This window comes from Hermetia illucens, chromosome 4 (genome assembly GCF_905115235.1).
Source record: "Hermetia illucens chromosome 4, iHerIll2.2.curated.20191125, whole genome shotgun sequence".
Taxonomy (NCBI): domain Eukaryota; kingdom Metazoa; phylum Arthropoda; class Insecta; order Diptera; family Stratiomyidae; genus Hermetia; species Hermetia illucens.
In genome coordinates this window covers 31,116,037-31,139,943 of record NC_051852.1, presented here as the reverse complement: position 1 = coordinate 31,139,943, position 23,907 = coordinate 31,116,037, and positions in this window count along the sequence as shown.

Genomic DNA, 23,907 nt, shown 5'->3' with positions numbered 1-23,907 from the left:
TATACCGTTGTTTTTTAAAACCTTAAATTCAGGTGGTTACAAAGTACTTCTGCTGACTGACTACTACTGACTTGTCCTTCATACATACTCGAGGAGGGTGATCAGACCCAGGTCCGCGAGGGTCTTATTTGAAATTGCTATTGTCACAAAGCCTCACTGGAGGTTATCTAGCACCATGGGACTTGGGATGTCCCTCTGAGAGCATGTGGACATCATCTTGGGTCTTGGAGGATATGTTGCTCACCCGGTTGTTTGCAGTTGGCCCCCTTGTGGATTCAAACGTGGAGTTGCACTGTACAACTGGGGAGCCGTACCCCTTTGTTGCCCAAGAGATGTTAGATTGGCCTCACATCAACTGGTATGAAAGTTGAGTCTTCACTTAGTATAAATAAGTACTGCGGTACTAATTAACTCGCGGCTCTGATTGTGATCTCTAAATCAATCGAGTCCGAACAGTGGAATTATGTCTATACGGCAGGTATTCATGTGACACCCCCGGGATCTTTGTTGTGCTTACACAACCGGCTCCTTTTATTCTTCCTCTGAAATTGATTTTGTATTTTAGATAATTCTTATTTTTACCATCTGTCTCACCTTTCTCTCGCCTACCAAAATATTTTCAATGGTCATTCCAGAATTTTTGACTTTACCTTGTATTCTTCTTGAGAATTTAGCTCGATTCGCTTCTGATATTTGTCAACTTCCCCGTGAAAAACATCAATGAACATTGCTTTGTGATTTGCTTTCATTTTACCCATCGTGGCTATTTCGGCCTTGAAGTGGCACAACACAACTTTCCCAAATGGCTATTCTTTAAAACCAACTTTCCGAAAGGACTGCCTACCGCGTAGTCTCATTCACCCTTACCTGCAAAAAATCAAATTCTCTTGTACACTTTTCTAACTTTGTAATTTCTAGATGAACTACTTCGCCTGTTTTATCTTCCGTAGTGCTTCCTAATTTCAGCACCATGATGGTATTAGGACACCCTACAACATAGGTTCTCTGACCTTTGTTTGTTAGAATATAGTGTTATACCCGAGGATTCGGAGCATATAACTTAATTGTTCGAGGTTGCTAAGAGAAGGGAGCCTAGTGCAAAATGTGGGCATGTCTTATCATAATTGTACACCACAGAATTCTAACCGCAAGTGGTAACCCTCAAACTTTCACTATCATCATCTGCCTATGCAGAACAATTTTTAGATTGCGAATTTCGATATCGCTGCAAATTTCGCGGTGCAAAGTGCATTTTATTGGCCAGTTTAGCCACCAGGGAACAAGACAACAATGGTCAAAAGTCTTTCACATCTTTTCTATCTTTTTTGCTTCCGCTTTCTCGTTTCTAGCGAAGCATCAGATACGCCAACGAATCGGATCTTAAGATTGGTTTCGAATAAAATATTTTAGTTTTCAAAAGAATTAATCTTGAGGATGATGCGGAGAAAGGCAGAAGTGCTAGCTAGCGCGGTCTTTTCTAGCACGTTTTGGGCCCAGAAAAATTTCTTCGGGGTTTTCCCCAATGATCGCCGTCTCCTTTCTCCACTGGCTAAACTTGACCGGGTTCAACGCCCGAAAACAACATTTTTTTCCCCAGCAGTTTTCGAAACAGTTTGTAGTAAATTTTGCAAACTTTTTACCAAGCCACCAGAACGCTGAGATGCGAAAAATTTGTTTATAAATTGTTCGCTGAGCGAGTACTTTTTCGCTCGGTCCCACGATTGTCCATTTTCACGTTGGACGAAATTGTTGCTCTCGTTCAATTATCGAATTGCGCCAATAATAATTTTGCAAATTTTTTTTTTTTTTCGATATGGCCCCAGATGAGATAAGTACGTCCGAGCGTGCTCCATTGTTTAAGTCTAGAGTGACGAAAATGAGAGTGGGCTCGTGATGTGCACAACTCTGGAGAGTGGACGCTTGCGCAATTCACTTTCAATAGATAATGTTTATGGTGGAATTAGTACAAAGTTGCTCAGTTGTCAGCAAACAATGCTGATAAATCTGCAAATACACTATTGGGCGCTTGTCATGTTAACGCAGAAATGGCTCCGCAATTCATATGGCCAAGTAGTCTCTGGCGCTAATTTTATGTTCTAAGCCCAATTTCATTGTTTGAAATTAAATACATATTTCGTATTTATTATGCAAAACCGATGAACACCAAGGACTATTCAGCTTGCCTGCTAGTCCAGTTTACATTAACAAATGTAACAACTAGACGATTCAACTTTTCGGTTCAACAAAATTGGGGTTCTCTAAGGAGGGGGTCAATTAAGTTTTTCATTTCAAGTATTTCTGCCTGAAATCTTAGTAACTGTGACAGGGAAATAGTGTTACGATTTAATCGAGATACTGACCTGCGTAAATAAACAAATTGTACGTTGTTATTCATAACCTTCAGCTAGCCATGAACATATTTCGGGAAGATTAAAGCTAAATTACAGAAGGCGCGCTAGAAAAAATGAAAGACAACTCATGGAAAATGACATAGGAACGATCAATTAAACATAAAGAAGAATTGAAAAATGTAAAATCATCCCGGTATATCCATTCTTTTCTTCCACTATCCCTTGCTTATGTCCGAACGATTGTAATTAAATTGAGAGGAGTTCTTCTCCACGTTTCTCTGCTCGAACTCCAACTGACATTGAAAAACAATTTTCGCTGTCAAAAATTATTTTTCGATGTCATGACCACCATGATTCACACTTGCGTGCGTCCAACACGCAACTTGCTCGTTCCGTCACAACACTCTACCCCCAACTGAAACCAAAGGGGGGTTTCAGCGAGGAACCAGACTCACGACTCCCTCAAGTCGGTTGCCCCAAGGTAAAACGAATGTGTAGTGCGCCTCTCGCTCTGCACGCGTTTTCTTGCTGACCGTGCCCCCGATGTTAAGGCTATAATGATGTCGGCCTCTCTCGAGGACTTAGAAGCAGCCGTCAGCAGCAGCTTCTGACGAGCTTCCGTCCTAATTAGGACATGCATATAGGGTTCGAGATCCTTCAGCACGTCAGCAACGTTTTTTGTGTGGTTGGCGGGTAGTGGCGGCTTTAGATTAGGCATTGCGTCCTTGAGCAGACTCAACAGATCGGTAGCGTTGAATCCTGACCTGATGTCGAGAACAGGGTCGCTGGGGAGTCTGGGGTTGTCCCCATATACCAGCTCCGCGGAACGTGCAGCCTCAATTTTTCGCGATTGGATTTTCGGTGTCCAAGAAGAAAGAGTGGCTGGGCTTGCGATCAAGAAGGGTCGTCTTGGGATACCTTTCGAGCATCCCATTGGACTTCGAGTGATACGCGGTTGTCTGGTGGCGTTTAAAGCCGAGAAGTTTGCCCAACTGTGAGAAAAGGGAGGACTCAAACTTCATTCCCTGGTCGGTGATTACATTTGCCGGCACACCAAAGCAAGGAATCCATTCTCGACATAGAGCCTCAGCACAAGATAGTGTAGTAATATCTTTTTGAGGTATTACCTATATCGGCTGGAATATATGGCCTTGGTCCTTGGTCTGCAGTTTTGCTGTATATACTGGATGTTGAGTCAAAGATTGGAAACTATCTACAAGTATATTTGTAGTTGGTCTTCAAGCTCTGAACAACTGCGTTGTCCTTCTGTGCCGCTTATGGCTTATGGTCCATGGACAATGTGAATGGCCTGCCTTCAAGGGAATACCGGACGTATTTTATTGCGAGATACGCGGCGAGTAACTCACGATCATAGGTGCTGTAGTTTCGCTGAGTGGAATTGAGCTGTTTGAAGGAGAAACTCAACGGCTACCAGATATGATTCACTTTTAAGTAAAGAGCAGCACGTACGGCAGTGTCTGAAACGTCGACGAATATGGCTAGGAGTGCATCTTGCTGAGGTAATACCACAAGTGTAGCAATCACTAGCTTTTGCTGGTGGTCTCAAAAGCGTGGACAACCTCTCTGAGAACCCCACAATCAGACGGGAGTCTTCTGTCTTCGGCCCATACAACAAAGCGTTAAGGATCGTTTGATAGTGGGCGCCTTGGGCAAGAAACGACGATAGAAGTTTAACATATCCAAGAGTTTTCTCCTTAACCGTCTTTGGAAGCGGGAAGCTGGAAATCAGTTGCGCCCTAACTGGGTCTGGTTGGATGCCTTCGGGGGTAATCAAGAGGCCGAGGAATTTCACCAGCGATTGCAAGAATTTGCACTTTTCAACTTGCACTTTGCACTAGACCGGCTTCAAGGAACCGTTGAAAAATTCACTCGAGGCGCTCTAAATGCGCCAACTCAGAGGAAGACACGACTAGAACATCATTCAAATATACGAAACAGAAGTTGAAGTTTTGAAAAGTTTTGCCCCGCGTTGCACAGTCCAAAAGTCATGCTTGAAAAGCATGAACTTGAAGTGTCCAGACCATGTGGAGTGGCTAAGGCAACATCTGTTTGAGGTTTGCGAATACCTTACTAAAGAAGTTCTTCGAACTCTTTTAGCACCGTAGAGGAAAATGGGGAGTCAGTATTGCTGATGTGGTGCTGAACATCATGTTTAACGGGCTCAGAGAAACTACGGTCGGTAGTGATGTTGCGGTATTTTTGAAGAAATGCGCGAATACGTGCATCGACAACGTCTTTAAAACCGATGGAAACAGTGCTCGATTGGTTGAATGAAATTTTTCCTGATGACTTTAGGGGAGTTGTGGTGCGGTCAATGAGGGATCTTTTATGTATCTCCACTAGCAATCCATAGTGGCACTGGGTATACTGTCGTCCGCGATTATGAAGCTCCAAGAAAACGCTCGTCAAAGTCCTAAACTTAAGTCTCCCTGTAGCCATACGTGCGGATCGATGAAGAATTTGCTGCCGGGAGTTTTAATGATTACGATGTTAACTTATGTTGCCGGGATACGAGAAGAACCGAAGCCTCAGCGCTTGTATCGGCCAGGTAGTTGCGCCGGCGTAAGCGATCGTAGATTGTGAGACGACGCGGTGCTGCATTTTGGCTAGCAGTCGCCAGAACTCCCGGCAAGTCTGATTTGCTTGGTGAGAAATTGCAGGGGCTGGTGCAATCGTCATAACTGCCGGTAAGTCTAATATGCTTGGTAAGAAAGAGGTTGGTACATTTTTAAGTCTTTTCTGCGAACCTACGATGGAACCAGCATGCGCCAGTACTTGCAGAATCTAGTCTAGTTGATCTAGTCCTACTCTCCGAACGCAAAGCACTGCCAACTCCGAGACGATGGCTGCTAATGCTGCCACCATCTGTTGCAGCTGAGGCACCTGGTTTGATTTGCCGTGAGACACCCCACTAACCATGGGTTGCAAGTGGACCTCATGGCTTTTGTCCGCGATGACGGCTAACGTATTCAGAGACCCCGAATTCGCACACGTCAAGATAACCTGTGTGCTTTCCGGAAGCCTCTGCAACCACGAAATTGCTGACATTGTCACCATTCAACTGCTTCATTTCACTCAGCAGAGTGCTTGGCGTACGGTAACCTTACTTACTGATAGGTGTTTTATGAGCTGCTCTTTCAACTGTCTATAAGAGCAGTCCTCGAGGAATCGGAGGCAAGCTGAACTGTCTCCTCGTCCAGCCCGACCAGCGTAATTGAAACGGACGGAATCCGCTGTGATGCCGGCCAAACTGAATTGGGCGTCGTATGGGAGGAACCATGCGGCCGTGCTCATATGCCAAAACGGCGGAAGAGGACATCGTTACTAGAAGCGAACAACCTGAGAGAGAAAATGTGTAAGTGGAACCAGCGGAGTTCGAGACAGAAAGAAGTGAAGGAGAGGAGGAGAAGGAAAACGGAACACAGTCTTATAGGACTGTGTTAAAGAGGAAGAGACTCTTGCGGCTTGACATTGTTTACTTTACCAAGAATAATTTAACTAATTGAAGAATAATGAAACTTCTTCGAAATGTACTTGCTTTTCTTCAATAGTCTCACCTTTTGCTGTCACAGATTCCGTGAGTTACGATGGTTGCACCTGGGCAAGTAGCTCTGCACTTTTCAAATTCGACCGCAGTGAAATGGAGTTCTTGTATCTGTGCTTCCAACGTGGATATCCCTATCTTTTAGAATACATCAAACGCAAGATCTCAACAGCAAAAACCGTTGACGAAAAAGCAGTCAGCAAAGTTTTGAATGAAGTGAAAGTGATGGATTCCTTAAATTCGCGATTTTCAGCTATGAAATAGGAAAATGAAGCCTTATGGCGCGAAATAGCAGTCAGCCTTCGGCATGTAATATAACCGGAGCAAAGTGAAATTTCCAGCTAGTGATGATGGTTGAGGCTGCGCCGGGGTAGCTGGTGCTGCCCTTCTAAATGCGAAAGGCGATGAATTTCGTCCTGGGGCAATGCCACCGAAATTAAAACGTGCGGATTTGCATTACTTTTTTTATGACAACGCCCTGTGCAATGTGATTGATTCCTTCATTGAAAGCTGGTTCTGCTGTCCTGTTGCTCGGCTGCAGTTCCAAGGCAAAACGTGTTGCTGTTGTCGTTAGGATCACCGAATTTCCTACCGCTGCGGGGGACCCATCTGTAGACGGCAACCTAGAGGAGAAAGAAATTGCCAGTTCATCCCTGGGCTGACTCAGTAGCATGGAGAATTCTCCAGTTATTTGAATTCTGCCATCACACAATAGGACCATAGGTGTGGATTAGATGAATTACTGCTGTATATATGTATCTATTGAATCATCTTCGGATGTGGCCCGCAGTGCGAGGAAACCTGCACCAACTTTCTTAGCTAGCACTCCTGCGTTTCGTATCCAATTTGACTTTGCATCAATGATTGGACTCCGATAGTTTACTTTAGAAGAAAGTTGCAGTATTTGTTTGTGCAGTGGTGTGGTGGTGGTGCTATTAATTGCGAAGCACCTCAGAGACGTGAAACTTTATGGAAGTAAAACCATTCGAGCCATTAAAACATGGCTACAAATGGTTAAATTGGACTTGATAAACGAAAAGACAGAGACGGTCCTTATTACCAATCGCAGGAAAAACAATACAGTCAAAATTAGGTTTAGTAATCACGAGATCGTTTCAAAATCATTAGATACCTGGGGGTAATGATCAAAGTGAAGTTGAGGTTAAAGGGCCCCTGGATTATGGGCAAGAAAAGGCAGCAAAAGCTAGTTCATCCCTAGGTAGGGTGATGCCTAATATTGGGTTGGCAAAATATAGTCGCCGGATGATAATCGCACGGGCTACTGTCTGGACGGGACCACTGGTAAACACAGTGAACTAATTCCGCTGAGGCTGTGTAGCGCATATAGGACAGTATTCGATGAAGCAGTGTATGTCATCGCAGGAATAATTCAATTGGACATGTAGAGTGAAAGAAGCACACTATTTCTACCAGGGAAGGGAGGTAAATCTAGCTGATGTTAGTGCGGAGTTGCCAAAAGCCACTAGGAAGGAGGTGTACGAGAGATGGCAGGAACCGTGGAATAATTCCGGAAAAAGGTTGGGGACTCATATGCTGATCCCGTATATTGAAAAATGGGTCTAGCGAAGGCACGGAGAATTCAATTACCACCTAACACAGTTCCTTACGGGAGACGGCGGATACTGGAAGTACTTGTAGCGATTCGGATTGGAAGGGTCCCCAAGCTGTCCTTAATGCACTGCATGCACCCAAGCACCCGAAGCATGTTATGTTCCATTGTGTGAGATTCGTGATTGAAATAAGGAGGTTAAACGATACCCTCAACGTAGCTATTGAACCCCATAACCTTGTGGAGGAAATGCCGAATTCGAAGCAAATTCGATCGTGATATACGCAACAAAAGTTGCGATACACGAAAAGCAGCAGAAATTGGACCGAGCCCGGTTAGCGCGAACGCGTAACTTAATCTTGCTGTGTAAATTAGAGCCTTCCCCGGGAAGTAATACTTTACGGTGATCCCGCGGAGTTTTGGGCGGATATGTGGAGGTGGTTTTGGTGGATGATGATCCTACAGATTGCTTGAACCTTTGTAAGATGCCCACCCCCATTCAAAAAAGGATATAGCCCTTTCTAAACTGATGTAGTGGCGTGTCATACTATTTTCGCGATTGATAAACATGCTAGTTTTGATGTAATGGGTAGAATGTCATTCTCACTGTCATGTGCTTTTCAACGAGTTTTTGAGGTGTCTTCTTTAGACCGTTCCCGGGACCGGTTATCCTCTCTTTCATTACCAAACCAAACCAAAGTTTCTACATCAGTACAATGTTCAGAAAACAGCTGGATGATTTCTGCTTCTGCGCCAAAGGTTTATCTTGATTAGCTGTAGTCTTTGTCGGCCGTTTACTTAAGTTTTTGAATGGTAGGTCAGACAAGCCAGTCCCTGTCTTGAATCTCTTTCAGAATTCATAGTCAGTGTGTAACATAAGGGTCACACAGTCTGTATTGTGTTGGGAACCGATCATTATCGGTTTTGAGACTCGCATTCTGGACTGTGAATATCTAAGATGTCTATCTTCGGTACCACCTTGCTGGTTTTAAGCACCTGTCTAGCCTCGCTGTCCCACACAATGGTACAGAGTAATGAACGGTATTGTAACGTTATAAACAAGACTGCTTAGTCCAAATAGCTACTAATAAGCTGGAGTCCAGCTCAGTTTTTCTTTCAGGTAGTTTTATAGCATTATAACCATCTCATAAGATTTTGCTTCTCTATAGCGAATGAGATTGCATCCATAGATTTATCTCCAGAGTTTGTGCTTACACTGCTCTGACTAGTTGGGGGTTTGGGATTTCGTTTAATCCTGAGTGTTTCGTCATTTGATTCTATCAAATACCTGATCTGTATGCAATCGCGACGCTTTTCAATTGCATCCAGCGTATTAAGCCACCGTTTTTTCGGCCGGCCGACCTACCCTCAACTTCGATGTTCAGACCAATAAATGGTGGGGATAGGAAAAAGAAAATTGTGAGGAATATATTTGGAAAGGCAAGGGGTGTTAAAAATGGAAGAAAAGCTGAGAATATTGCATATTAGCAGATGGATTCCCTTTTTGGTTGTCAACGAAAAAAGGCGGAGGAAGGACCGTACCTTGCGTACAGACGCAGTCACTACAGTGTCTTCAACTAGTTTTCTTAGGAACTTTAGCCTAAGTGTGATTTTGTCCCGGCTTTCAAAGAAAGTTACTTTTCACGTTCTCAGGTCTGGCTACCCTTCTGTTCATTTAGGTAACATTACTGAATCAGCACTATGTCCAATCTCCCAGCTTTGATTAGCCGGGTGATTATTGTCGTCACAGCTTTACTATGTTGAAGGTCCGTCTGGTTTATTTTCAGTACTTGTCGGCTTGTCGCTTGCTAAGTCAAACACAACAAGGTTGTCAAGGAGAAGCCAAGGTAATTTGTAAAGTCTCGATCGATTCTTGACATAAAGGTTACACCGTTTCTTCACCTTAGCTAGCAATTTCTCTGGAATGTGAGCATCCGACGTGTCTGTATTCGGCCTGCAGACTATCTTCCTAGTCCTTCCTAGTCTGACGACCGCGAACGTAGGGGGCACCCCTGCGGTCATGGGGCCAAGAAGAAGTGAAGTAATTGACCTAACAATCTGCACTTCAATGTTGTTAGAGTTGATTAGAAACTGGCGAGTGTTAGATGAAGCCTCACTGTTAGATCACCGTTACTTAGAATTTAGTCTAACTATTGCAGGTGAACAGCCTCTAATACAAAGACGGAATCCTAGGAAAACAGATTGGACGAAGTTCAATGAATTTCTGAACGACAAAGGTTCCCTAGGCGACTAAGGACTCCTTTGGCGATAGAAGATCAATTGAAGATTCTCTTGTCCTATTTGCCGAGGCCAACGCGGTAAAACGGTTCCATGGTGGACCCGAGAACTGCAGAGACTCAGGAAATCAACCAGACGATTTCTAAATCGTGGTTACAAGAGCAATAAAAATGAATGGCACTGGACAGAGCATTGGAAGAGTCATTGGGAGAACTGAATCTAGTTTTCGGAATGCCTTTCGATTCGCACATCCCTATACATCTGTTTGGTAGAAGATATGATGTTATTTTGAAACGGAGGAAAAACTGGGACGAACCTGAATAATGTGTATCAGGATATACTGATGTTTTCTAAACCGATGGCTCAAAGACAGAAAATGGTTCTGGAGCAGGAGTCTACCTCTCGAATAAAAATGAGAAGTGGGCTGAAGTGTATGCGATCCTAAGGGCGGCAACCTAGATGATTGGCGAGCGGTTGACGGGCTGTATTGAGAGCGATGAGTAGTACTTTGATCACTTCCAAAATCGTTCAGGAATGTAGGAACTGATTGAACTCTGTTTCTAGATTCAATATGGTGGAATTACTCTGGGTAGTTGGTCATTGTAGTGTAGAGGGAAATTAAACCCAGGGTGTCTCAGCAACCAGACTTCAACTTCTTCCCCCATGCCCGGACCGGAACCAGCAACTGGGGTGTCGGTAGCATTGGCTGATGCTGCTATCAAAAACTGGGAACAAGTTTTCCATAATGATAGGTGGCGAAGCCTTAATGCTGCTAGACAGACCAAACTCTTCCTGTCACAACCAAACAAAGATAATGCAAAGTTTATCTTGTCGAAAAGCAGGAAGACTTGCAGAAGTATTGTGGGCATTCTGACTCGCCATAATTCACTAGGTGGGCATATGTTCAGAATAGGAATTATCCAAGATGATATGTGTCCATCCTGTAAGGAGGAAGCCGAAACCACTGAATATTTTCTATGTGAGTGCCTCACCTACGGACGCGTCAGCCCTCAGATTTTTGGTGCTGATATGCACCAACTGCAGCGGGTAGCATCACCTATACTAATGGAAATCCTGCGATAGATAAACGGATCCGGGATATTCCGTTAGACGGGGGGAATCGAGTACAATGGACCATTAAGGTTTGAGTGCTCAGAGGCTTTGTCTGTCCCCCACCTCAAACACACACCCTATTCCGGATGTGAATGCGTTCGTAAATTTGCAAGAGTTTGCGTTCCTATAGCTTTAGCCGGTTAGCAGGTTTGGGGATCCATAACTGTTTCGTTTCCTTCAGCTTTCAGAGGCTGACTTAGTTTAATCCTCACGTCAATTTCTTCAAGCTGCTGCTCCAATTCCTTGTTTCCTTTTATAATACTTTTTTGGTCGTTAAATGGTCCTTATCTGCTTCTATGAATACGGTGATAATTAAAGGTTCACGTCGTCATCGACTATGCTAGACGCATGCAATTGGGTATGCTCTTTTCAATAATGTAGTAAGAAGAGTGCAAAGCGTCCTTAAGCAAACTACAAGCTAGCTTCACCCATCAGTTCCGAAGTTACAAAAAGTTTAACCTATTTTGAAAATCCTGCGAAGAAAAAGGGAATGGGAACACGGAATAATCCATCCCTTGTCAATAAAATTTGTATTTATGTCGTTGGGCCTTGGTACGATTAGCGGCGCAAAAGGTTTCCTAAATAATCTTTCTTATCTCCATTTGAAATTGTTGACAACATAATCAACTTCTCTTTCCAATGTCCCCTTCAAAATAAACTTTGCTTACTCTCTCCACCAACCCCATCTGCACAGTGCCGCCCACATACACTGGCCAGCTCAACCAGCTGTATTATGGATTCCCATTCCGATAACAAATGGCACTTGCACTGGCACAGCTTGCTGACGACTCTCCCCGATATGTTTCTTCTACGAGAAGGGGCTCTGCAAGCAGGGGCGAAAGCCGGCCGGTGACTCTTCAAAGTCAACCCCGGCTGTCGTTATCGTCGGCGGCATCATCAAACTTAGCTGACGACACCCCCAGCGCAGAAAATCAATTGGAAGCCAGGATCTTTCGGCAAACTGCAAAGTTGCGTTTGGATAGAACCGGTTGAATGGTTCCGATTGGACAGAGGAGATTGAATTTCTAAAAGCGACCGACCAATGTTTCAACTTTAGAAGCTTCGACTAAATATCAGGCGAGCAGAACTGGCAGATGGAAACTCGCGTACGCCTGGGAATGGATTCAATGAGTAAGAGAATGGCGAAATCCACATGAATTCCGACAGGTATCTCAGATGCGACCGGTGTGCTGGGGGAGGTTTTTGTGTAATGGGATCTGAACAATACTCGAATAGGCATTCAATGGGCTCGGTTACGTTGCAAAGTGGAAACATGAGCATGCAAGGCATTAAACGGTTGAAAATGTCCTTTTTAGGATTTGGCCGCCTCGTCGCAACGCAACCACCCTCATTTATGCAGAAATGGTGCTGGGCACATTTAAATTGAAAGCAAGTTTAAATTATCCCCTCGAATTCTTTCTTTTCAGATCTAAGGTTCCTCTCCTCCGAAGCATATTATATCATTATGTAATGCTTATCTTTCCCACAGAAATCCGACTTCCATCTCATCTGAACCCACAACAACACGGCAGAAGGCGGACTAGACTCGGAGTCTTCTTTCAGCCCATATCAACCATAGGCGCCACACGAGTGCTACGGAATCCGAGCCTGTTCTTCCATTCCATATCTGAAATAAAAAGAAGCCGCACTAGGGAAACCGCTACAACCCGTTCAACCATATGTAGCAGCGGCATTGCGTGTGACTTGCTCATCTTTGAAGATGGCCAGGAAGGAGTTACACCATAAGGTTCATCCTTCACAGCTGATTGGCCAATTCAACGGTTTTTGCACCTGTTGTGTGGTGGTGTTGTACAGCATATGCTCTACTTTCGCCAGGCGCCCAGAATCCCCAGCACGTAAATGTGACTTAACACTTAGAAAGCCGAGGAGATGTGGTAAACCACCATAATGTATCTTGTATCTTTGAATTCCGGGTATTGCGAAGGCACGAAGGTAAACCAGGCAGCCAAAACATGCTACGGAGAGTCCAAGGTGTGCATCTACCGTCTATAGACCATTCTGCACAATACCGTTTGAAACTGGTTCAGTAGAAGCGGAGTCACAGGTAAATGAGCACTAACCCTCTGTGTTTGTATGTGCACAGGTTGTAGTTCTGTGTGTAGATACCTTCTGCTCACCTGAGCGAACCAGGTATGGGTAGAGCTAATCGACCGGGTCGATTTCACTTTCAACTTCATGGTCCCATTTGGCTACAATGGCTATGCCGTGGTGCACTGCAGCTGAGCATGCAACCAGCCTTCATTAGAGCGCATGGAATCGATGCACCCCACCTTGGGCTCGAAATGCATTTAGAGGTATTTATCGCGTGGCTCTTATATGGTTTATGCTAATTAGCGGGTATTTTCGATAGAGAACCGCGAACATGCAACTATGTAGTTTGTAAGAGCTGCCGGTCTGGTCTGTTCAGTAAAAATGGAAAATTTGTATCTCAACTGAATGGAAAGTTACGCAAACTGGGGAAGAGATAGTTTGGCTGAATTCACTGAACGCATTAGTATCCTCTTATAGTATCTAATGATGTTCAATTATTAGCCAACAAGATATTGCTACATATTCGCTTACATGTAGAGGACGAACGAACGAAGTTCTTAAAAAAATATTGGCCCTTTTCGAATCATGTGTAAGATGTTAACTGTATTTATAATTTTCAATTTAGGTGATCTAGAAACATAAAAGCGAAGAATAAGGACCTTCCATTGCTTTGCTATTCCAGAGAACTTTCTTTGCTATGAATTTTTTATGATTTTCAAATTTTGAAAATTTTACAGCCTTTCTTATTGTGTTTTATTTTCAGCAAATATTAGATTTCTCCAGATCCGAAGTTAGGAAATGGAGTAATGTGAAAACGTTTGCCCCTCGGAGATATTTCCGAGACCGCGGTCTTGAATACTGGGCAAAAATCAAGGCATTCAAAATTCTAAGGGGAAAAGCGAAATAGGATAGATAGTAATTTCTGAATTTTTGGCTAAAAACGAAACAAGTCGGGAAACCTGAAGCAGCGCGCTTCAGGTGTAAAAGATTTTATCTATTTATTATACAAAAATATTGGAGTGAATATTTGTTCCCTTTGTACCTAGCACGTAATGTATATGCATATATTATACCAAAATATTAACTTTAGCGTGATACTGACATTTAACGTCTTAGAATTTGCATTTAAACGAGACCGAAATCAACTACCACAGCTTTGTTAATAATATCGTCATTTCCACCAAACTGAAGAGGATCATGCTTTATATTATGGCCTATGTTACTGCAAAACTTTATGATTCTGGGATGAGCCTAAGTGAAAGGTTTTGTTTGTTTCTTATGTGAGTATATTTGAGTGTACAACTATCCCATTTATACGTAGCCCGTTAAGAATATGCATTTAGCATGTCAGATTTAGTACTTTGGGTTGTCAATTTACACGGTAAAGACAACTTTGAGCTACTGTAACTTTGTTACTAATAGTAGTTACTATAGCATGATTTTGATCAAACTTGGAGATAGTATCCTTCATATTATATTTTATACTGCTACCAACTTTTATAACTCTGAGGTAAACTTAAGAGGTGTTTTACTCAATTTTTCCAAAAATATGGTAATATACTATTGTTATGAAGAGTATTTTGAGGCCTGGGCACCATATAGAGGCAGCTTCATGATTTTTTTCAGATTTTTCGGTTGGGTAGTTTTTGAGAATGGGTCCGTTAAAGAAATCATCACTTTCCATCCCTCCCACTCCCCGCCTTTCTAACAAGTCTCAAAACTAAGACCGGCTTCGAAAAGCACTAACTAAGACCTTTCATTTGATACTCCACATGACTATATTTGGTGAAAAAAATTTTTGCACTCCTCTTTTACATGTATGGCGACCCCCCCCCCCTTAAATCTCAACGTAGAAGGATATCACTCACTGCATGTTTGGGGGTTCACAGGTTCCACCTTCTCACCAAATTTCGTGTCAATCGGTATAGCCGTTTCTGATAAAAGTGCATGTGACAGACAGACAGAAAAGAAAGACAGACAGACAGATGGAGAGACAGACCTGTGAGGAGTGGTCAGATCTCCCATCGGGAGCGACCCCAGCTGGTGGATTGGGGCATACCTATTGATGTGTAAATATGTGTTCATGCACTTTTTCCCACATTTTCATGAGGAGCAGCAACAGGAGGTACTCCAGGACCAGGAAAAGGACCCATTCAGAAGAAGTTTGTCAACTTTAAGATCGCTGCCAATGCCAAACATCAAAAAAGATAAAACGGATGGAAGGTCAATGAATGCCAAATGCGAAGGACTATTTAAAAGTAGTAATCTGGTGCCAAAATAGTGGAGCTGTCTGAGTTCATCAAGGACAAGCACAACGTCCACCAAGCCATAAAAAATATGGTGAGAGCAGTTAGAGTGCTCTACAACAAATCGGAGCAGGAGGAACGAAATTCCAAGGGCAAGCCGAAATCTGTTGCCCCAACGGTGTCACAGGCGACCCAAGTGACACCTAATCGTATTGCAATTAACCTGCCACCAAACAAGAGAGTGCGGGAAGGAGATGTGAATCCTGTGGGAAGTCAGCAGGCGCCTAAGAGGAAAAAAGCCATACAAATAGTTCCGAAAAACGGAACTAAAGGCACCGAAGAGAGAAAGCAGGTCCTCCAAGTGTGAGCTCCGGCAATCGACTCGACAAAATCCAAGGGGAATGAAAAAGGTGGATGGGCGAAGGTAGTTAAGAAAAAGGCGAAAAAAAGTTCGAATTTGCCCAGAAGCGATTGTAATCTTCAGCGATGGAAGTTTGTCTTACCCGGAGATATTGGAAAAGGTCAAAGCTGACCCCGACCTAAAAGATTTAGGCAGAAATGTCAGCAAGATTCGAAGGACCCAAACGGGTGACCTCATATTTGAGCTGAAAAAAACTAGCTTGGGAAAACTGATGGCTTCCGAACTCAGGTTAAGAGCTCACTTGGGGAGAATGTCAGAGTACGGACCAAAGACATGAGGTCTCTACACAGTGCAAGGATCTCGATGAAGTGACATTCAAAGGAGAAATTTGCACTGCCTTGATGGAACAGTTCAAGTTGGAGGAACTTGCCGAAGAGTCCATTGTGAGTTTGCGGAAAGCTTATGACAATAATCAAATGGCCACATTGCGATTGCCATTGGATGCCGCGCAGAAGTTATTGGCGGCCGGGAAGGTTCGAATCGGATGGGTTGTTTGGCGTCTGAGAGAGCAGATTTCTCTAAAGAGGTGCTTCAAGTGCCTCGCGTTTGGCCATTTCGCGAAGGCATGCACCAGCGACATTGATCGCTCCGATCAATGCAGAGGGTGTGGAGAGAAAGGCCATATTGCCAAAGCGTGCAATAGGGACCCTAAATGCTTGTTGTGCGAAGGAAGTGAGGGACGGGATTACCGGCATATTGCTGGAAGTGCTAAATGCTCGGAATTTACGAGGGTTTATTCAATAAATCTCAATCATTGTAGGGGCGCTCAAGATTTACTCGAGCTGACGATCTACGAATCCGAAGTGGAAATTGCCATCATTAGCGAACCCTATAGAAACCGTCACGGTGGCGTGTGGGTTATAGATTCGTCTGGTGGAGCGGCGATATGGGCATGCGGTCGGCAAGCGATACAATGTACTGGAAATCAGACATACAGCGGCTTTGTGTGGACGAAAAGAAACGGGGTATACGTGTACAGGTATTACGCCCCCCCAATCCTGACACTGCCCCAGTCTTGTTCTCGACGCAAGGGGTCGTAGTCCAAGCGTGATTGCTGGTGACTTCAATGCTTGGGCCCGTGAGTGGGGTAGCAGAGAGACAAATGGAAGGGGTAGCAGTCTATTAGACGCTTTCGCACAGTTGGATGTCGTTCTGGCCAACGAAGGATATGTAAACACCTTTCAGAAAGGGGGTCTACCTCAATCGTAGACCTAACTTTTGTCAGCCCTGCACTCGCACGTGGTATGTCTTGGTGCGTCAGCAAGCACTACACCCACAGCGATCACTAGGCAATCTTCTTTGGGCTATGGGTGGAGACACCGAGCATAAGATCAACATGCCCGAAACCGAGAAAGATGTCAGGCTGGTCCGCTAAAGTTCTGGATGAGCAGACCTTCATGGAGGTGTGGTTAGAGCAGCCTAATAAAGCAGACGCCTCTACGGAAAGAGCTGCCCATGTGGCCCATTGCATCGCCAAAGTGTATGACGCGTCCTTGCCGAGGAGGTGCTCATTCTCCAGTAGAAGACCACACTACTGGTGGAATGCTGAACTGGCCAGCCTTCGATCAGCCTGTCACCGAGCCAGATGAGCGGTAGGCAAAATCGACCAAGGGCAAAAAGAGCGCGCCTATAAGGAAGCCCGTAAAACCCTCAAGCTTGCCATCCAACGGAGCAAGAGGGAATGCTTTAAGAAGCTCTGTTTAGAAGCGGACGTAAACCCGTGGGGGAGCGCCTATAGAATCGTGATGGGGCTATTCAGAGTACCATCATTTCCGCAGATCACGTGCCCTTCACTCTTGTTAAAAAATCCAGGGGTTATTCCCTCAGCAAGGGGAAGGCATAGACAGCTTTCAGAGATCTCTAAATAGATGGCAAGAGCGTTGGGAACGCTCGGGAAAGGGTCGGTGGACATTGATCACTTTCCCGCCAGCGCCTACCCTCGTATTGCCTAAAATGTCAGAAATGAATCCAGCATTGAAAGTGTTGTCCGGTTAGCTCAAGTGGTTAGAGCGCTGGGCTATCGTAGCGTAAGGTCGCGGTTCAAATCTCGCTGGGGGTAGAGGAATTTGTTATCGTGATTGGATGTCGGACACCAGTCGACTCAGCTGTGAATGAGTAAATGAGTCAAATCGGGGTAATAATCTCGGGCGAGCGCAATGCTGACCACATTGCCTCCCACAGTGTACTGTGGTGTACCGTTACGGTCTTGAATGAAGTGCTCTAACACACTTCAAGGCCTTGATCCAATATGGATTGTTGCGCCAACGATTATTATTTCCGAGTTATCACAATCTCGGCAGATGCCGGATTTTACCTAATACTAGCACTAAGTGCCAAGCATTTAGGCTCGGACGACCCTACCTACTTAAAAACTAAAGGGGCACTGGTGGTGGTGGCCGGTGGTAGGTCAGTGGGAAAATCACGTATGCAGAATGGTGTACTTCTGCATGGTTTGAACCAGACTGTGCGAAAGTCCCAGGACATCAAGGGAAGCCGTGAGGGATTTAGGTACAATACCTGTAGCTGACAATATTATGGGAACTACAACCACCCGCTCGAGACACCAAATTTCTTTGATTTCCCGAGCCAATGGCTCATAGTTCACCTTCTTCTCCACGTATTTCCGTTCAATGTTGCTATTATGGGGGATAGCAACATCAATAATATACGCGGAGCGACCCGTCTTGTCAACTAGCAGTACGTCAGGCTTGTTGTGTGCGGTATGGCGATCAGTCAGAATTTGCCGGTCCCAATACATGCTGCAAGCAGGGTCCAACGTCTCTAACGCCGAACCACACATTCTGCACTGGTCGTTCTCCACCCGTTCTTTCATGATGAGCTTTTTATAAGCTCGGGTGGCGACCACGCCATCCTGAATGGCACACATGAACCCCTCCGTCTCAGCAAAGAGCTCCCCAGCACACAGCCACGTGTTCGACAGATGCAAATCGACAAATGGCTGACAAAGACAATTCACGTGTTTACCGTGCATTGCCTTCGACTTCCATTCCTCGATCCGCTCCTGGTCCGACTTCACCCCACTCAGAGGATTGAAAGATCGATCCTTCAAGTTAAGTGGAGTCAGTCCACAGTCTGCCTTACAGACAGCCGCATGCAAGGGGCTCGCCTGCTCTTTACTGTAAAAATAAGCGCGCAGCGAGTCGACTTGGCGATGATTTTGTGCCGCCACGTCAACCACGCCCCTACCTCCGATGTCACGAGGCAGGTTCATCCGCTCCACGGCAGACTTTGGGTGATGCATTCGGAATTTGGACATAGTTGTCCGTATCCGCCGCTGGACGTTTTCCAGGTCGGTCTTCGTCCACGGCAATATTCCGAATGCATAAGCCAGTGAAGGGATAGCGAATACATTCAACGCGCTTATTTTATTCTTCCCCGAGAGATGCGATTTCAGCACCAGCTTTACACGTCGCAGGAATTCGGACAGCAGAGCTTCCTTCAGATCACCAACTCGAGCATGGGCTCCTTGCAGAATTCCTAGGTACTTGTAGAAGTCTGTCTCGGTCATAGCTTCGATGTGGAGGTCACCAATGCTATGTCCGGCATGCGGCTCGTGATGACCTTTGCGAATGGCTTGGATTCGACATTTGTCTAATCCAAACTCCATCCGAATATCACGGCTGAACATGTCTATTATTCGCAACAGACTTCTAAGATGGTTGTCAGTACCAGCATACAGCTTGATGTCATCTAGGTACATCAAGTGTGTCAGTTCGCACTTAGCACGTAGGCCATATTTTATTGCAAAACCATGCCCTCTAGCATCATTCAGTAGCCATGAAAGGGGGTTCAGTGCCATACAAAACCAAAGAGGACTCAATGAATCCCCCTGGAAGATGCCCCTCCGAATACGGATGGGCTCTGAGGTATTAGCACCCTCAGATGTACGGATTGACAAGGTGGTATGCCACCCTTCCATGACTGTCGCCAAAAACTTTATTAGTTTCGGATCAATGCGATACAGATGTAGGATGTCGATTAGCCAGGTATGCGGAACGCTATCAAAAGCCTTGGCATAATCGATATAGCAACTGAAGAGGTTTCTTTGGCCTCTAGTTGCTTGTCCTACAACTACCGAGTCGATAATGAGTTGCTCTTTGCAACCCCTTGACCCAACTCGGCAGCCCTTCTGCTCCTCGGACAGAATGTTGTTGGTCTCGAGGTGCGCATTGATCCTTCCACTAATAATGGACGTGATGAATTTGTAGAGGGTTGGTAAGCAAGTGATCGGTCTTGTGTCTGCGGGGTCCTGCACCGTGTCCTTCTTAGGGATAAGGTAGGTAATTCCCGCAGTGAGGAAAGGTGGAAATTCCTCCGGCCGACTCATGACCTCATTTATACTGCGTGCCAACCGACTGTGTACGCTGGTAAATTTCTTATACCAGAAATTCTGCACCCGATCCAGACCTGGGCCCCTCCAGTTCTTCGAGATGTTTATGGCTCGTCGAACTTCCTCTTCGGTAACATCCGCGAAATTCATGCCAGGTGTATTGGCATGGCGGGTGCCTTCGGCGGTGATACACTCAGCATGCTCAGCATGCTGGGCAGGTAACCCCCAAAGTCCACCCCAATACTCTTTCGCTTCCGTCACCGAGAACTGTATTGTCTGGGCGCTCTGTTGGGATTCGTTGAGAGATCTGAAAAAGCTCCGCTGGTTCCTCGCGTATGTTGCATTCTGGACACGTCTGGAATAACTTTCGCCATACCGTCGTAACCGACTGCATATGACAGAAAGTTTCTGTTTTAGTGTGTCCAGAATTTCAACTACGGGTGTCTCACAGGGGATGGCATAGTTCCGGTAAACCCTCTGCACTTTATTTCTCACCCGTCGGCTGGCATTGCCAGTGCTGATCTGAATCAGTCTAGCAATGTCCTGCCTTAGTGAGTCCCGCCGACGTTCCAGACGAATTTTTCATGGTGGATCTCTTTTGTCACTCAAACCAATAACGCGAAAGCGAATCTTCTGACCGTGCAATCTGATAGCCGCAACTGCACCACAATACACAAGTGATTGTAGTTGCAGCAGCGACATATCAGCACACAGTCGAGATGCAATCTCATCACTGATTTGAGATAGAATTCCCGGAGTTGCTGGAGATGCATAGATCCTGGGAATACCTGGTCTATGCAAAGGATCCATATCCGAGAATTCTATACACGCTCTTTGGAATTCGTCCCGAACTTCAGCGGAAACCTCAGCTGGACGGTGGAGAAGAGTGCTTCGGCGAGTACTGAACCTGTTGCCTGCAGTGCGGCGTGGTGTTGTTGATGCCGCCGCCTCTGCCCCCATCGACTCTCGGTCACCAGTTTCCCCGATGACTTCAAGTCGAACACGTTCCCTGATGGTGGCCGGGATTGTGTCACTGCGAGTGATGAAGCGGTACTGGTCTGCGACTCGCTGCACAGTCACGTGCGCGAATTGCGGGAAACGCTCGACGAATCTCTGGTGCAACAAGGGGCGGTAAGATGTTGTACCCGCCCCCGCCGTTATTTCGTAGTAGGAGCGGATGATGAAGAGGTTCATTTCTTCAGTCCATTTCATCCGCTTCCTACGCGAACCTGCTGAAGTGGTCGCCACAGATTGTGGCAAAACAGCTGCAGCAGGCGGAGCTGTGCTCCTGGTCGTCGTGGCGCCTAGACGTCGAACCGCCCCACGACTAGCGGTTTCGACGCCGTGCTGTCCATTACGAGAGCCCGACCCAGTCACCAAGTCAGACGACTCCCGCCGGTTATCCGTACCGGACCTTAAATTTCTCCTTCTTCTCATTTTTTAGTGGTGCATTTTATCCCTAGCTGCCAGGTGTGTAGATAGCTTCCTTAGTGAGTAATCTGCAAGACTTCAAAGTTCCTGCACTTTCCTCACCTACCCCCTGAGACGCTGCGGTGGCGTACAGCCATTCAGACTGAAGCTATCCATCCCTCCTCCTTTCACAACCGGGCTTGGGACCGGCTTCGGCGGAGTTTTTTTATTATTATTATTATTGAAAAGTACTAATCGACTACTTTCATTTGATACCCCACATGACCACATTTGGTGAAAAAAAGTTATACTCACCTCTTGTACGTATGGAGGGCTCCCTTAACTTCTCCATAGAACGATATAACTTAGTGCATGCGTGGTCGTTCACAATTCCCACCTTTTGATCAAATTTTGTGTGTACAGCCGCTTCTGAGGAAAGTGCGTCTGACAGACAGACAGACAGACAGAATGTGAGGAGTTGTCAGATCTTCCATCAGGCCCAACCTCAGGTGTAAATACGTTTTCATGCATTTTTATCTTCTGGCGGTGCATGGACTAGTGTTTACTCATCTTTGATGCATAGAGCAAAATTGCTATGTGAAGGATACCCAGAAAATAAAGCCAAAATGGAAGAAGTGAGAAGGAGTCAAGTTATAGTGCACGGGCTCAGAACCTCAGTATCGGTAGCTTTCTTAAGTGAGCAAGCGGGCTTCCGGCTGTCGCTATCCCTCGACCACAATGCCTCGGTGGTGGATAACTTGGCCATCGTCGCATCAAATGCAAATAAGTGTTCAAGCGAAGCAGGACTTTGCCAAGGATATCAATAACGAAAGCACAGAATGATGGGTTGGATGGAAATCGTTGGTTCAACCAAGGATGATTTCGACACCCGCCGTATTTGTCCAAGAAGGACGCCTGCAGAAAATACTCCAAAATAAAGCGATTGATTCAATCAGGACGAGTTTTTCAATTCTCCGATATCCACCAATGTAAAATACGACAAAAGGTCTGCAAAGTACAATAAAGGCTAAGGGTGACGGAGTGTTTGAAAAGGGTGATCCGGCCAGGACTCATCGAGAACAGAGCCCTGACATGAAGGAACTACTCTTTTTCAGTTTGAAGCAAACGTAGTTGAGCTGTCCAAGTTCATCAGGGACAAGCACAACGTGCACCAAGCTATCAAAAATATGGTGAGAGCCATTAAGGTCCTCTATAATAGGTTGCAGGGGGAGGAAAGAGCACTCAAGCAAAAGCTGAAATTGGTCGTCGAAAGAGTGCCGCAGGTGACCTAAGTAACACCAAACCATAATTGCCAGCAAATAAGAGAGTTTGGAAGAAGGATAGTGATCCATTAGAGAATCAGCTGGCGCCTAAAACTAAAAAAATCACACTAATAGTTTCGAGGCACTGAGCTTTAGTGCGATAGTCGGCGGCCAATGTGAAACCTAAGGTAGTCAAAAAATGCTGGAGAGGTCGAGGCCTTTCACAAAAATGTGAAGAGGAAATCGGAGGTGCGAATTTGCCCAGAAGCAATTGTTATCTCTACCCAGTGCAATCTGTCGTATGCGCAAATAGTAAAGAGTGTCAAACCTGACTCCGACCTAAAAGATGCCAGTAAATTCCAAAGAACCCAGAAAGGCGACCTCATGTTTGGCCTAAAAAAATCTAGCTTGGGCAAAACTGAACAGAGAAGAAATTTGCACTGCGGTGAAAGAGCAATTTAAGTTGGACAACCTGGATGAAGAATCCATTGTGAGTCTGAGGAAAGCCCATGATAGTACTCAAACGGGCGCATTGCAGCTACCAGTGGAAGCAGCGCAGAAGCTATTAGTGGTAGATAAAGCTCAAATCGGGTGGATTGTCTGTCGTCTGAGAGAGCAAATGTCATTAAAGAGGTGTTTCAAGTGCCTCATGTTCAAACACTTGGCGAAGGTATGCACCGACGGCGTCGATCGATCCGATCAATGCGGAAGGTGCAGGAGAAAGGCCATATTGCTAAGGAATGCAGTCGGAACACCAAATACCTAGTGTGCGAAGGAAAGAAGGGATGGGATAACCGGCATATTGCAGGAAGTAGTAAAAGTCCGGAATTTAGGAGGGCGTTGACTGCAATGGAAAAATGAGGTTCATTGAAATAAACTCGAATCATTGCATGGTCGTTGATCATTTACTTGAGCAGACCACTCACAAGTCTGAGATGAAAGCTGCCTTCAGGAATGAACCAAATAGCATACTCAAAGCCGAGAGGAACATCAGGCTGGTCCGAAAAAACACTGAGCAAGCTAAGGAGCGGTACTCCCCCCAGTAGACGACCCAAGTGCTGGTGGAATAGTGAACTGGCCGACCATCGATCAGGATGCCGTCGAGCCAGACGAACGGCTTAGATGACGAAAGGTTGGATCGATGATCGGTTCAAAATTCATTGGAATTCGGGCATGCCACCAAAATACACGCTTTCTGCATTATTATTATTCTGTTGAGGAAAGTTGCATGGCATCCTTAAAGAATGGTTGTGTCCTTTTACTGGTCCTGTTAGTGGTTATAGGAGTCTTTAAGCGTCAGGAATTTTAATATATTGTCTAGTTCCAAG